The sequence below is a fragment of the Lolium rigidum genome, chromosome 4, assembly GCF_022539505.1.
Source record: "Lolium rigidum isolate FL_2022 chromosome 4, APGP_CSIRO_Lrig_0.1, whole genome shotgun sequence".
Lineage (NCBI taxonomy): Eukaryota > Viridiplantae > Streptophyta > Magnoliopsida > Poales > Poaceae > Lolium > Lolium rigidum.
Window position 1 is genome coordinate 215,093,463 of NC_061511.1, and position 17,368 is coordinate 215,110,830.

Here is a 17,368-nt window from a genome sequence, read left to right on the forward strand (position 1 = left end):
GTAAGCCTTGTCAATTATGCTTTATGAACTAACCCATCATATATGTGACCTTGTGTTGTCTATGTGGGTTAGATATCTTTCCATGGGCATGCATCAAAAGTGAGATCTCATATAGCCCATGAGAGGATGACGTCAAGTGGTGATCGTCATCAAGGTTGAGTTGGGCAAGTTCAAGTTGAGCATCTCAAGAGGATCATATGCTTGAAGCTTGTCATCCATTTGGTGATAATGGACATGTGAAGATGTGCATCAATGGAGCTTTCCCATCATGGTGTATGGGGGAGCATTTGTGAGTCTTCACGAAGTAACAATGATCAAGTGAGGCATTCAGGCTTAAGTGGAGCTTGAAGAGTTATCATCAAGATCAAGCTGGATGCACAAGGCAAAGGTATGGCCTTGCTAGTCTTTTACCGGTCTTAAGGTGGTTGTTGGGAGACCGGATTATAGGATAGATAGCCGCACTAGCAAGAGGAGCTTTCGGTTGGGTAACTTGATCACATCGTCTTAGGGAGCTCAACCCTTTGCATACTTTGCATATCCCTAGTACTTCTTGGTGTTTCTATGTGTGAGGTTCTTGAGCTTGTTGCTAGCTTTACAACAAACCCAAGTTCATCGAAAATGGAATCTGCATGCATCATATCTTCTATTGCGTTTTCGAGTTTGGACGTCTTCACCGTTTCTTGACGGTAGGAGACTCCCTCTCTAGAATCATCTAAAAATATTCTGTGAGGAGCCTTAGTATTTCCCTAGGCTGGCCTGGTCAGAGACCTAGCAGGACCGGGTGTCCCACCAGCCGGTCCGGTGCCACGCCCGGTGGACCAGCTGGGTCGTTTTTCTCCCCATTTTCTCACCCAACGGTTATATTTTCCCTAGGCTATAAATAGGACTTCTTCCACCTTGGGCTACGTAAGTTCTTCCACTCTCTCTCCTCCATTGTTGAATTTGAAGAACTTTCCCTATCTCTTGATTTCCCCCATGATTCTTGCTCATTCTTGAGCTCTTTACTATTAGGTGGATTTTCTTGAAAGACAATGAGGGGATTGGGTGTTGGAGACTCATGATTCTTGATGTGGAGGTCAATGATTTGCTCTAAGATTAGTTCTCTTTTGACTTTTACATGTGTACCCTTAATTTGATGAAAGCATTCAATGCGTAAAATTCCAATTTTACTCTCAATAAGAAGAGAGGCACCAACACAATGCATTGGCGATCTTACTCAAACTCTTGACATTTTCTATGGGTTTAGAATTTATTATGATTGATGAACTACACGTGGCTAGGACGCGACATTAGGTGCAACCATTTGAATATCTTATCATCATATTTGAAGTTGCAAGGTTTTTGAAGATGAATTTAATATTGCTTCTGACTTGTGAGCTCTTCTACACAAGTTTATTTCTCTCTATTATTCTTTCATCACTTTTTCACTCGAGGGCGATTAACAACTAAGCTTGGGGATGTTGATAGCTCCAAATTTCGATGTTTTTTACTACGGATTTTCCATCGCCTATCTATTGGTTTCATTGGGTTTTCATTGGATTTTGTGTTTAAACTAACACTAATATTGCAATCCAGGCGAAACCTTGCTTTTGAATTAAGTATTTCAGGAAACCATCATATCTGGAGGATCCGAGGACATTTAATGGGATAATTGCAATGACATAAAGACATTTACTTTTTAGGCCAAACCCATCCTGGCGACCCAGGGGCTTTAACGGGCATCGGTATGGGCGAGGTGACCCTACCACCCGCCCGTACTGGCCGGCGCCACCTTCCTCTTATCAAACCAAACCCTTTCTATGAAGGCAACACGACGAAAAACAGAACACAGTAGCTACCATTTGCACCAGAACAGAAGAGATCAGATCTGAAGAAGGCGAACACCACCCTGACTCCACCGAAGATCAATCTCATCAAGATCACCACCTCATCCACTACACCCACTTGTACTGAGAGAGAGATTTATACTTGTAAGATTAGGGATTGAAACCTCTATTCCATCTTGGTTAGTATTTGGTTTGATCATCAACTAGTGTGGCTTGCTACGGTAATATCAAGATGAACTCCATTTACTTTGGTATGATATCGTTATGCTATTCTCCTCTCTCATGTGTGAGTAGATCCCATTAGCAGGAGATGTAGGGGATTGATGAGATGTGATGTGCTAATTTTATTTCATCTATTTGTGAACTTATGATTAAGAGTATTATATATATATATATATATATATATATATATATATACCAACTATTCTCGAACCCCCCTTAAGGGTTTGTTTGGTACCAGTGTTTTAGTGGGGATTAGTGGGGATAATACTCTAGAGTATTGGGTGACAGCAGAGATTCACCCAATCCCCACAAAACCTCATCTCCAATCCACTAGGTAGGGGTAGAGTATTGGGGATTGCAAAAATTACACTAAATTTTGGGAAAAAGTAGGGATAAGTGGGGATTAAACTCGCTCATACTCTAGCACCAAACATGCATTGGGGATAAGTGGGGATTTAAAGTTTGGAGCGGATTATCCCCGCTAATCCCTAGTAAAACTCTAGTACCAAACAAGCCCTAAGAGGGGTTCTAGAATAACTATTCTCGAACCACCCCATACTACCCACGCCCACCATCCTAGTATTTTACCGCCGACCACTGAACCGCACACGGTGCCACGCCCGAACTGCACGACTCCTGCTCCACCTCCACCGTTCCACGCGGCACCCAAATCCGCCCCGCCTCCTTCCCCGGCGGCCAGGCCAAATCCGCCCCCGCCTCCTTCCCCGGCGGCCAGCCCAAATCCGCCCCCGCCTCCTTCCCCGGCGGAAGTCCCAAATCCGCCCCGCCTCCTTCCCCGGCGGCAGCCCCAAATCCGCCCCCGCCTCCTTCCCCGGCGGAAACCCCATATCCTCCCTGCCTCCTTCCCCGGCGGCAGCCCCAAATCCTCCGCGTTTCTTCCCCACTGGCCCCCGTAACCCCGCTCCGCCTCCTTCATCGACGGCAGCCCCAACTCCGTCCTGCCTCTTTCACCAGCAGCAGCCCCAACTGTACCCCGCCTCCTTCCCTGGCAGCAGCCCCAAACCCGCCCTACATCGGCATCAGGACTACGCCGCTACGCCCTCTCCTCCACTCTCCCTTTCCCCCACCTCTTGAGCGGTGCCGGCGGGCAACACACCGCTCTTTCACACCTCCTGCTCGGAGCCCTGGCGTTGCTGCTCCGTAGCCGCCGTCTCCAATTTCTTGCACAACATCAGCGGGCGACCGAGGACCCCTCCTGACCTCCTACTACCCGATGCGGGCCAAATCCACCACCGCTCTGCCTCTGCCACCACCGCCTCCCTCTCTCTTGGGTGCTCCAATTTTATTTTGTCCCCTCGTGCGAGCCGACAAGCCGCGGAGAAAGATTGATCGCGATCGGCCCTCATCCATGTCGACCTCGCGCAGGCGGACCCTCCTCAAGGTCATCGTCCTCGGCGACAGCGGGTCAGTCAAGCGCATCATTCCCTCCTCCCTCTCCCTCTCCCTTCCCCGCCGGATCCGCTCGCCGCCGGATTCCAGTCATTTATTTTCAGCTTTTTCCCCTGCGGGCTCTGTTCGGTGGGGGGCTCGATTTGGATGTGGCTGTAATCCGTGATTTGGTCCTTTGCAGGGTCGGGAAGACGTCGCTGATGAACCAGTATCCTAGCCCTGACCCTGATTGCTCCGCATTTAGCTTTGCTATATGGTTTAATCGATGCAGGGTTGATGCCTATGCTCGGTGGGATTATCTCGTTTTGCCCCCTTCTAATCAATTCGCCCAACTAGCTCTTGATAGGTAGCGAATTTGCAGGCCATGGGGCAAAATCTGCGCCTCTTACTTGTAAGGGTTTGACCCATTTAGCTGCAGGAACGCTTTTGGCAGCAGCCCCAGTTTTGGAACAGGCTTCGTGGTAAGAACATATCGGATAGCACTTGTCAAGATTATTTTGTTTGTCGGTGGAGTTCGCTTCATCTGTCGCAGGTGTTCACCTTTTTTAATTGGCAAACATTTGAAAATTCATTCACAAGAAAGAAAAGTTCACATTTTCTTACCACGAAGTTCACTACATCATCTTTGGGGATCGCTGCTGTTAGTTCACAAGATTATTTTTTCACAGGGGCAAGTTCAGTTTATATGTTTAGGGAACTCATGTCAGTTTAGATGCACAAAACTTCACTCTGAAACTCTCTGAATATGCACGACCCTCACTCTGAAATTCACCCTCATCCATATGCTACTTGCCCGCGCGCCCTTGCATGAAATCGCCGCCGGGCAATTCTCACGAGACTGCCTCCCACGTGCACACTACAGGCCACTGCCGTTCTGCCCCTAAGTTTCCACCCATAGTCACATGAATCTTGGAGAACTGCACTGTTTTGCTCGACCTGTGCTTGTGCTGGTGACGTGAAGTCGTGAACCAACTGGTGATGTGAAGTGCACTTTGGTTGATTTATGTGCTTGGTTCAGCTGGCACCTATCATCGAGACGCAGATGTGGCCGATTTTTTATGTCGGCTTCTTTTTATATCTGGATAGTGTCCGCTTGTTTTTATATTTGGATACCGTCGAACTTATACTGCTGCTTGTCCCATCCGACCGTTTGTTCTTATAGTGGGGAGTTCCTTTTATATCTTCTGGGAGTTTATTTATCTTTCCCACTGTTTCAGTCTGAAAGCACACCACAAAAATTAAATTCAAAACAAAAAATACAAAAGTGCGTCTGCAGCTATGAAGTTTACTATTATTGTTTTGAGAATGTGTGGCGTTCCTGAGGAAGAATGCATGAAGCTACTCCTGCTGAACAAGCTACGGGCCGTGCAGGTATTGCTAGTCGTTGATTGAAACTGCTACTTGTGAATCCATATTATGTGTATGTGTAGATGGGTGAGCACTAGGACATTCTCCATTTGTTGCCCGGCTGCTGGAAGCATCTACTTCCACTCGGTTATGGCCTAGTTATCTTCTCATATTCAAAACTGCTATAGAAAGCTCCCTGTACTATTTAATCAAGGAGTTCAGTTCATATATATTCCTGAAGTTCGCCCCTTCATATATACTGAATATCATTTGTGGATTTCCCCTTCTGATGCATGAGGGTTGGAGTAATTTGTTTTTCACAACATTGCAACAACGTATTTAAGGTATGAAGCATCCAAGGCGATGAGGTACTGAATCTTAGTAATAAACATGTTGTGCCTATGGTGAAGCAAGAACTTTGTACTGTAAATACCTAGAGGATAAGTGCTGAGCCTAAAAGTGGTCAATGCATGGTACGACTGAAGATTGTATGCTAACAAAAATGCATCTGATATTCTATACATGAATCATTGTAGTAGTAAGAAAGAAATGGATATGCACTATGAATGACCCATGAGTGACTAGCTCCAGTAATTCACTCTTTAAAAAACACCAGTAGTCACTATTATATAAAAAAAACAGTTCATGTAGATGTATGTGTTGATGCGTGACTGATAAAACAAATAGAATTCACTTTGTGCTTGGAGCAAAGTTCACTTTTACATTGTGTGGAGTTCAGTGTCGTTGTGTCTCTGTTCGGAGCATGCCGGATGAATTTACTTATTTTCATATTTCACTTTGAATGATTGAAGTGAGCACCTAGTGACGGCAAGTAGAAACTTGGGGTGGTCTTTGTATTCAGTTTTTTATCTCTTCGGTCCTATGCTCAGTCTTTATATTATGTATATACATGGCAATATAATGATACAAGGATGCTGTGCCTTTTATTCCAGGGAGTAATGACAACACTTGGAGCTCCCTTAGTATTCATGAATTGATACAGAAATGAAACAGAAGGTATGGCTTACCCTTGTTCTTGAGAAGACTGTAGTGCATCACGTATTCTGAAGTTAGTGAGTTAACTTCTTAAATTTATTTCTTGCTGTCAAACATTTTACTTCATCAATGAACATAACTGTAAAGTTCGTTGTAGAAAACAAAAGAAGTGCATCCCCAATCTTCGATAGTTCACTGTATAAGATATCGAAATCTAGATGGGCGTTACTAGATGACAATATATTACGGCTATGAACTACTGGTTAACTATGTGCCTTTATTATGATTCCAACTTTTCTGAGTTTTAAATTCACCTAATTTAATCAGTTTTGGTGCCTCAAGAAGATACACCTGAGATGTCCACTATCATTTTCCAAGAAAATTGTGAAGTTCACTTTTATTAAAAAACAAGTTCGCTCATTTCTGTATCAGTGTTAGATAGAAAACATTGCTTGTCATTTTCCATGTGAATTGCTGTTCTTTTAGTGGGCACCACAGGGGAGCTCGCCGTGCGTGGGTGTGGTGCCGGCCTCACAATACCCTCATCATTGGCGAACTCCCAATGTTATCGAGGTGGTGAACTGCTTCTTTTATTATTGGCATACATATGATCTTTGTGGCTCCTCTTACCAGCGACCTGTGCATAGCTCGGTTGAAAGATGAACTCTGTAGTTCACTGTTGCAAGCGAATTTATTTAGCAGTTGACTGACATTTATCGGAAGTTCAGACACATAAATAGGCGAAGTTCATTTTGATTGATATGGTTTATAATTTTGTTTTGATGAAAAACATATTAAAGGATCCTATATGCAAGTAGACAATTCGAATATTGCGGTTACACTTATTTGATTTGACATAGTGAATGATAATATTTATCTTTGTGATTGATGCAACACAGCTACAATATTTAGATATGTTAATGTTTTCTTTCAGTAGTTCGTCTAATATGTTCGCTTCTATTTTGTGTGGAGTTAGATTCATATATCTTCAGAAGTTCAGTTTTCCTATTTCACGTATTGCCTTGGTTCTTTGACTATCTAGTTCTTCATAGCAAGTTGGATTTTATTGGCACTTTTTAAAAGCACAATGACTTACAGTGAGTTCATTACGTCTAAAAGTGAAGTTCACTCTGCAAATAAAATGAAGTTCGCTAGGCATAAAAACTGAAGTTTGGTTCAGAAATTGTAAAAAGAATTCAGTATAATAGAATCCTTGCTTGCTTCCACTCTGAATTATTTTATATTTCAGTCTGAGGTCAACACAGTAGCATTTTCTGATGAAAGTGGAAATCTCATTTATTCTGGAAGCGGTGATAATCTGTGCAAAGTAGCTCGCTCTTACAAACTATCATTATGCTAGACAATATATATATGACCGAATTTCTTTTAGATTTATTCACCATTTGAAACATATGAAGTGTGAAGTATTTTTATGTTGCAACCTCCAATTTCTGAAAGACAGTAAACGCTGATTCTGGATGATTTTTTGTCAAGTAGAGTGGCAGTTGACATGTCATGATTCCTGACAAAAAAGGAAGTTTGAAATATCAGGAAACGTATGATGCGTTAGCTAATTTTCTGTAGCATTTATCAACCTTTTTTTGGTAGGTGAAAGATATGCATTGTACAGGTACATAAATAACATAAGATGGTGCAGTAGCTATGCCAATATCGTAACTTATCGAGTTTGTTCCTTTAGTCCAGTAAATTACCTATAGACGACCATTTTTTTATGCAAAATAACTGCTTCTAGTTCACGCGTGTACTCCTGGCAGCGCCACCATGAACTCCGGCTCTCCCGCATAGCCACAGCCGCCACAGGACAAGCGCCGCCACAGGAGTTCACATGCCCTGCTGCGATAGTTCACGTCGCTCTCCGCAGCGAGCATGTGCAGTTCTATCTTCAGGTATGTTAACTGCCCCTCTTTGGCTGTCCGCTGCGTGATTTTGGGGAGTTTGCAGTGCAGTACCATATGTTCCTATTCTATTTTCAAGTCTGGTATTGATCCCTCTTTGTAAAGAAATAATATAGCCATGCATGTGGTATTTTGAGAACTGATGAATGGCCATTTTTATTATTGCCGCATGTCTCTTATCTATCATTTTTATTATTTTCCAGTGCTAGCAATTGCTAATTAGAAGTAATTCTTGTTACAGATTGCAATGTGCTATTGGTGTATAGCTCTAACTGCAAGTAGAGCACCACAAGAGTTCATTGTGCCTCCCTCGGCAGTCTGTGGTGCGTGGCCGGGAAGTCCACGCGCGCATACCCTGGCAGTCATGTGCGTGCCGCCGGGAGTAAAATTACAATACGCCGATGTTTAGCCGCTGATTCACATGCGTGTCCTCCGAACCGTCGATTCTTAGTTCCGCAATTAATACTTGTCTTAGCTTGTTTTGGGGCGATGTATTGCAAATTGCAGGGATAAAAATAGGTTAATGGCTTGCTGTAATTTCTCCACTCTAGCTTATAAAGGTGCACGACACCTACTCTGTGGCACACAGTTGGTCGTGAAGTTCAGACAAATAGAGTCGTGGAGTTCAGAAAGAGACCAACATGTGTGAAGTTTAGAGACATGCTTCAGCAGAGTTATTCTGAATTGTAATCTGTAGTCATTGAATATCTGGTAGCATCTCAAGTTCAGGAAACTACAGTTGTTTACAATTTTATCTTGTATATGTTCAATTCGTCTCTAATAGGAAATTCACTCCGCCTATAATTTTTTTTTGGTTGTACAATTCTACCAAAGTGGAAGTTAATATATTTATGTGTTGTACACTTCTATGACTGAAAAAGTGGAAGTTCATTTTCTACCAAGCCATAGTTCACTATATTTATGCGTTGTACACTTCTATGACTGAAAAAATTTAGAAGTTCAAAATTTTATCTAGAGTTTAAAAAATGGGAAGTTCACATCCGCCAGAATTTAGAAGTTCACTTTCGCAGATTGGTGAAGTTCACTTTTGCCGAATTCAGAAGTTCAGAAGGCTGCTGCATCACTAAACATGAAAAATCGGAAGTTCACTTCGAACGCAATAGAATTTCACATTATTTTTGGAAGTTCACTTTGAACAAAAGACAAACACAACTCAGAAGTTCAATTCGAACATGTGGAAGTTCGCAAAATATTTTCAGAAATTCACTTGCCACCATCGGGAAGTTCACTTACCTCCGTATGAAATTTCACTCCCTATATAGAAGTTCATATTTGAAATGGAAGTTCACTCCTTACAATGTTGAGGTCCGTCTGGAAGTTCAGATGCAGATAAGGGGAAGTTCAGATCTGTATCTAGAGAAAGTGCAGATGCGACGGTAGTTCGCTATATTTTCTGAAGTTCACTTCAAACTAGACTAAAGTTTCGGAAGTTCGCCATGTACAATATTGAATTCCGTCGGGAAGTTCAGATTCAGGGGAGAAGAAGTTCACATCTACAGAAGTTCTCTATAATTTTATTACATGCCTGAAACTTTTGTACCGCCATCGGAAGTTCATTAACAGATATAAGGAAGTTCACTTCTATATTCGAGCACCTCATACACTCTGTTTTTCTGGACGGAAATCATACGCATAGAAATCGTCCGTACAACCACCGATTGCGCAAATCGACCAACTCAACGTACAATTAGCACTAATATAACTCTACTAATACTCCAACATATCGCAATGCCACACCTAATCAATCTAGATGAGCCAATTTCGAAATGTTCTTGTGTCGGCGTTATCTTCACTCTTATGTATTTCTGAAATTAAACTAAAACCATTTAGAATTTGGAAAAACATTCAACATGAAAAAGATTTGCCTAATCAATATCTTTTCAACGCAATATCATTTGGAACATTCCGATAAATGGTTCGGAAATAAGCCCCAAAAACAGATCGAAAAACCGAGAAGTTCGAAAAACGTATTCACGTATTTTCAAATCTGCTCTTAAACTATAAAGAATTTAGAAAAGTGTTCTTCATGAAAAAGGTGCGCCTAGTCAGCACCTTTCCAACGGCATATCATACGCATCATTTCGATAAACGGTTTGAAAACTGGAACCCCAAAACTGTACAAAAATAGAGAAATCCGCGAAAACGTTGTTTTGTATTTTTCAAATTAGTTTTAATCATTATAGAATTTGGAAAAACAATGAACATGAAAAATTTGCGAAATTTCCGTGCGAATCCAACGGTATATTATACGCATCAATCCGATAAGCGGTTTAAAAATCATCATGAAAATACTGTCCGCACGAACATGCAATTCTGGTATTCCATCGAGAAGTTCACTAGGAAACACCCGGAAGTTCAGAAAGGGTTCGAGAATAGTTATTCTCGAACCGGTTCGAGAATAGCAGACCTATATATATATATATATATATATATATTTATTTATTTATTTATTTATATATATATATATATATATATGAGTATGAATATTTATGTGCACCTAATGCTGTTATCTAATTTAAGGGCCCAGATAGCACGATCTCAAGAAGTCATAAAAATGAACTTGTTTGCTAGTAAATCGGCTACCCCCGAGTGACACGGGCGATATCAAAGAGGATCTATCAATACTCGAGGAATCACAAGGAACCAACGAGCTTAAAGCTTTACTCCGGTCGAACCACCTTAATAGATGCGCTGACCATGGCTTTGGTAACAGGCAGAAGGATTATTGGAGGAAAATGAAATCTACCAAGAGGTGTCGTTCTCTCTTATGGGTTGCATGCCTTCTCAGATATAAATAGGAAGAATCATATTCACTTATCACATTTATTCCACCAGGCACATTCACTATCGCCATGAACCGAATCACCCCACGCCTACCTTTCCACCTGTAGAATCCCGTTTATTTCTTATTAGCGGTTTACTTTTATGCACTTTACTTTATTGCATTATCAATATTCCAAAATCCTATCATGTACAGTCACCACTTTCCATTTCAATTCTTGCAGTCAATTCACCTAAGACTTGTGAAACCTTGGGTGTGACAGAAACACTGCAGATAAACATCCTCCTACGCTCCTTGTTGGGATACAATATAAAAACCAGAAATAATACTTCCACGAAAATATGCATGAATGACCCTGTGTTCTTGCAGGCCATCAAGGCCTCAACTCCTTCTAGGGTTCCAAGAACCTAAGAGTAATAACCTTCTCACTTTCACTTCCACGAATGAACGTGGAAAACTCAAACCGATACACCAAATACAATGACAAGAACACCACAAAGATGCTCAAGTCCTTCCCTCTCAAATTCCAACAAAGCTACAAAAGCTATTGGGCGAATAAGAGATGAAGAACCAAATAGGAAGAGGAACACCAAATTTCTCTACAAGAACTAGATCCATGGATTCCCTCACAAAGAGAGGAATTTGATTGATGAGATTGTAGATCTAGGTCTCCTCTCTCTTTTCGCCAAGCCGCGCAGCCGCCTTCCTGCTGGCCCACCCGCTCGATGGCATCTCGCGCTCGCCCGGTCGGTGCTCGCTGGCCTCGCCGAGCCAGCAAATGGGGGGTACCACCGGCCAATGAGGCTCGGCATCGCCGCACGCGGGAGCCGGCTCGCCGACATGGACCGGCCAAAGAGGCTTGGCATCGCCGGCACACGGGAGCCGGCAAAGCCGGTATGGGCCGTGCGGTAATGCCGGCCCAACAAAGGCATACTGCCGGCCAACCTCCCCTCTCTTCTTTTCTTGTAAAACTAAATAAGAGGCAATCTTAGAAACACAATAACTCGAGCTAGGAAACTCCAAATGGGATGAAACCAATTCTGTTGAAAAGAGGATGACAAGTTCTACCACCACAAAAATATGAAAACAAGTGGGGGAGATTTTTCTACTATTTTTAGAGTGAAACCTCACAATACGAGAAACCGAGAAAAACTCCAACGTCGAAAACACAAGTGATTCATGCGGAATCCCTTTTTGATGAACTAGAGCTTGTCATGAAAATAAACACAAGCTCTAAAACACCACATGGATAAGATCCAGATAACAACCAAGAAAGATGATGCAAGGATGCAATGGTTTGAGCTCTCCCAAACGATCTGATCGAGTTACACGCGATCCCTCTTGATAGTACGCCCACTATCCTATGAACCAATCTCCCAACTAAACCATGAGACATGTAATAAAGAAACCCTATCAAGAGCAAACCTTAACCTTGCGCATTCCACTTGAGCTCGATGATGACGATCTTGACCGCAACAAGATTGAACGCCTTTCTTGATTGTGCTTGCTTGATGAAGTCTTGTGAATTCCTCCCCCATACTCCACTATGGGAGAGCTTATTCTTCGGTGCATCTTCACATATCCATGAACACCATATTAATGGAAAATTTCAAGCATATGATCTCTTCAAGTTCGATCATCTTTAACTTGCACTTCTTTTTTGTTATTGCAACCTTGAAGCCAACATATGGTTCAAGCATTGCCTATGGACACTCCTGCAAATATAACTCAATTCAAATATTAGTCCATTGGAATTGTCATTAATTACCAAAACCACACATGGGGGCTCCATGCACTTTCAAATGGGCACGAGAAATTCAACTTGTGAAAGGTCAAACATATAAACCATACTTGTTTTCACTTAAGCAACACCCATTCTTATGACTACAGTTGTCATGAGTTGCATATCCCAAAATTTTATTATGTGCTCTATATTATTATCAAAGTGCTAGCATTTGTATTCCCTTCTTAGAGCATCTCCAGTCGCGTCCCTCAAAAAACGTCCGGCACAAATGATTTGGGGCACGTTTAGGACCGCGCCGGACAAAAAGAGATCAAAAATCTGTACAGAAAAGAGACCCTTTCCAGCCGCGTCCCTCAAACAGCGTCCGGATGCATGCATTTTAATAGAAGGGACCACCCCATGTGGGAAAAGTAGGTGAGAGAAAGTGTGGGGAAAGAGAATGGCATGTGGGGACTAGGGGCTGCATGCATGCATATGAGCTCTCATTTTGTGTCCGGCGTCCCCGGTAGAGACTCTATACATAGAGTCTCTACCGGGGACGCCGGACACAATAGAGTCTCTACCGGGGACGCCGGACACAATAGAGTCTCTACCGGGGACGCCGGACACAAAATGAGGCGCTATTTAGCTTTGGGGGACGCGACTGGGACGCGATTTTCTCCATTTCTTGTCCGCCGTCCCCCAAACGCCATTTGGGGGACGCGACTGGAGATGCTCTTACTCTCAATATCCACTTGTTCCAAAGAAAAGAAAAGAAAAATTCATTGCCAAATGAGATCACTTGCGTGCTTAATGTCCATAGTACTTTCCTTTCTTTTTACACAATATGACTTTTTGGTAATCGTGTTTCTACTGCATAAGAAGTATCACTTTATATCCCATTTGTTCGTTGTTGTTCAATAAAGTATGAATCATTAACTTTGTGCATTACTACTTTTTATATTCATCATAGCAACAAACTCCAAAGTCCATGTTTAGTTTATGTCACCTTCATACTCGAGGACGAGCATGGGTTAAGCTTGAGGATGTTGATGCATATAAAATGCATGCATGAACTTTGTAGTTTATTTCCACATATTCCCACATATTGCATGGGTTAAGCTTTGGGGATGTTAATGTTATATCCATGTTTATATTGTTTTTGGGGATTTTCCACTTATCCCCTTATTTTGGTTATAATTCTACAGAACATGAAATCCATGTTTTGTATTTTTTTTACTTTTAGGGACCTATACAGAGTCAAATGGGTCTGGGATTTTTCGAGGATTAATATTTCACGAAGACGAACATTCTAGATTCTTGAAACTTTGCAAATGGAGGCCGAAAGGCAGAAAGAGGGTAGGTGGTGCGACCCTACCCCTAGCCACGCCACCCCATTCTTTCCCTCCTCGAGCGTCTGCAACCTTCCATCCAAAGCCCTACCTAATGGTATTGACCAAAAAACTCCTATATAAAGGTCCCCCGATGCAATATCAGAACATACAGAGGCGAAGATCGAAAACACATAAACAGAGAGTCAGCAGGCCGCTGCCGGCGGGGATCAGAGAGGGGAACACTGTTGAATCGGCTCCACTGGACTCCACCCCCTCATGCCTGGTCATTGTCAACATATTCATCAACACCTCCAACAACATCCTCTATCTACCCCTTTGTAACCTCTTGACAAACATGATGTATGATGCAATCGATCTATCGTTTTTCCATGATCTATTGTACATCTATGTCTATGTTTGAGTAGTGACTTGTTTATGGTAATTGTGAAATAGTTTGTTGATGGTTGCATACAAGTATATGCTATTTTCTATGATGATCTTTTGTACTGATATATGAGTGCACACATATGTTGCAGAATGCATAAGGTTGTCACGGTTTCATGATGATAGGAGGAAGGTGCGGTGACCCAGCTTACCACTGCATGTTTTAGTATACAAGTCGTTGATATGATCTTCATGAAGGGACTTCTTCACAAATATCACATCCCTCAGAATGGTACAACAGAAACATTGCAGGTCATAACACTCTAGATTATATTATAAACATGGTCTTAACAAGTTGGTATTCTCACATGTCCGATGACAACACCCTACGATATAACTTAAGTACTCTTACAACTAAACTTAAAGGACATAACAAGCTCAACTACTTATTTAGGTAAGCTACTACGTTGCTCGGCTCTAGGATGTCCTTTAAGTTCTCATCATAGACGTAAATACCCTGGTAGACATCTCCCGGTCATACGTATTTACACCCAATGTGCTACGGACAATCCATCATAGACGGTAGAGCGCTCTCATCCACATGGATGGGGATTTAAAAGGATTTCCCAACCTACTGCGGTGTTATCACAACACCCAGCCAGGCTCTATCAAGTCCGTTGATATGCAGAAGGGAAAAGATACAGCTGACTTCCCCAGAGCCATTATAGATCTCATGGTAAACGCGATATGTACGGCGCTAGAATCACTAGACGGCATTGGTGATTAGTCCTAGATGAGTAGAACCCTTGCAATGGAACCTCCACCAATAACACATACCATGGTTCCATTGCCCACCACATAGTCATATTCATAATTGGAAAAGTAACATTTCATTTTCAGTGCAGGAATGATAAGTATATTCCTTTGCAAGTAAATTGATAGAAAATAATCAATATGACATGAGCAAGAGTGAACTTGTCTGGTGACTGCGAGATAATGCAGTTCGAAGGTTTGGATGGAACCTGGACCTCGGGTTCTGAAAAGAAGCATCATTGCCCGATAAGGACAATGTTATAAAATCCAAATAATGCATGCATGAGTAATTTATTTTATCTTGAATCCCTTTCCCCAAGTACTTATTAAGATTTGGGTGATTGGTGTTGTATTTGAATATTTATGCCTTGGGCAGTAATTTATAACCTTTGAATCCTTTAATAAGGTTTTCCTTAAAAATAAAAGGATTTAAGAGTAATAAAATTTACCTTTTGAAAATATTTATTTCAAATAAAGAATTTGAAATAATAGAGTTTTTCCCCTTTTGGAATAATAGGCTTTGGAATATTAGAATATTTCCTCTTTGGAAAATATTTATCCTTTAAAAGAAAAGGTTTAGAATAATAGAATTTTCTTTTGAAATATTTGATAAACAAATTTTAAAATTCATTTGGAATTTTCCTTGATTTTTATATCAAAGGAAAATTGCAAATTTAAAATTCCAAGTTTATAATTCAATTCAAAAATTTCAAAATTTGAACTTGTGTTGTTTATTTCTTTTCTTATTTTATTCTGGTTAAGAATTATTTTTAATATAATATTCCATTTTTTCTTGAATTGTTGGAGGTATTTATAATTTATTTGGAATTTTTCAAAGTCCAAGGGTTATTTGAATTATGAAATGACCAAAATACCTCTGGGCCCACCAGTCAGGTCAACCAATTGGTTGAACCGGACCGGCCCAGGTCGGTCGGCCCATCGGCCTCACTTTCCCCCCTCTCTCTCTCGCACGCACACGAACCCTAACCCTAACTCCTAGGCGATCCCGTGGCGATGACATCGCCGCCACGATCGCCGCCACTCTCCGGCCGATTCCGGTGGTTCTAGGGCTCACCACCGGTCGCGTTCAACGCAGTGCGCGATGGCGCTCCTTCCTATCTGCGTCGATCTGGATCTCCTCTTTCTACTGGCCACGCGCAAGGGGACCCGTTGCCAGAAGTTGACGAGTTCATCGACGAACTCCATCGATCTGAGCTCCCTGGACACGCACGTGCTGCTCGCCACCTTCTCCAGTGGTGGTGTGTGGTTGGCACCAGCCTGGCCACGGTTTGGCGCCGCCGTGGTTTGCCTGTGCCACCGTGCCGCCATGGACGCTGCCATGGACACCTCCAGGTACTACTGCATCTTCTTCTACACCTCTCTCTACTCCATCTCCTCCATCTACTCGAGCTCTGGCTACTAGTTTATCTGATGCTTGTGCTGCTGCTGCCTGTTGCGCTTGCTATGCTACCCTGATGCCATGCCTAAGCCTACTACAGCCATGCTCATGCTTGTCTAGCTCTGCTGCTACTATGCTCATGCTTGTATGATCCTACTAGATGATTGTGCTAGCCCTATTCTACATGTTCATGCTCCTGTGCTGCTCAATTGCTTACTGATGGCTTTTGTTGTTAGCAATGGCTAACAACTTGACACTTGTGATGCCAGTGTTGCTCTCCTGTGACCCTTACTGGATCCATTTGATCCATTTTGATCAATACCTGCTAGTGGCTAGGTTACGGTTTCAATTCTTGGATAATTTGTATGCTTTCCCTAGCTACTGTAATGGTTTAAGCCTGCTCTAGCTGCTACTCATGTGTTCCTGAACTGTTGTTTCTCTCCATAGCACATTGAACATGATTCAATGGCTAGGATGCCTTTGGTCATCCTACTGGTTGCCTCTCAGTGATGCTATTGCTTATCAAGTAATGGATTATATTGTATTCATGCCTTGGTGAATTATTTGTGTATGAACTGCTTATGCAATGTTGATTATATGCATGGATTTGTATGTAATGATATCTCCAGTGTCAATTGGAAGATATACAAAGTCTGAATCCATCCTGGATAATGATGACTTATAAATTTTGATTACTGGTTGGCTTGTGATTGATGTGACCATAGTAGCCTAGCTACTGCTTGGGTTGCTCTCACTGTTGGATCATTTCTTGTTGGCTAAACTCATTGTTGCTTGCACAGTAGGGTATCATAATTCATATGAATGCCACTGTGACTTGCTTGTGAAGAAAATATGCATAATCTGATGGCTTAATTGGCTAGGAATAGCTAGGTGGTCTCTGTAGCCTCTAGTATCTATATACTACTCTACTGGTTTGCTATATGTGCATCTATATTTATCTATTTGCACAAGAATAGCCTCTGGATAGTATTTGGATCTAGCTGCTCACTTTCTGCCAACAACTCTTGGTCAATACCAAGTGATGTTACCCCATGATTATGCTGTGTGACATGCTAAGAGATGGATTGTATCCACTTGATCCATTCCAGATATTATTTATACCTTGCTCCAGCTCCTAGATGGTCATGTTTGGTTGCTGCTGAGCTTTGCTTGATGGTTTTGGTTACTTGTCATT

The 17,368-nt window shown here is 42.1% G+C and overlaps 1 long non-coding RNA gene across 1 annotated transcript; it reads left to right on the forward strand.

Annotated features, from left to right (window-relative positions):
• The first annotated feature begins 3,322 nt into the window (after window positions 1-3,322).
• Window positions 3,323-8,079, forward strand: LOC124707037. Its single transcript, XR_007004659.1, has 4 exons — window positions 3,323-3,473; window positions 3,640-4,829; window positions 5,759-7,708; window positions 7,959-8,079. It is a non-coding gene; the product is annotated as an uncharacterized LOC124707037 (long non-coding RNA).
• Window positions 8,080-17,368: the final 9,289 nt, after the last annotated feature.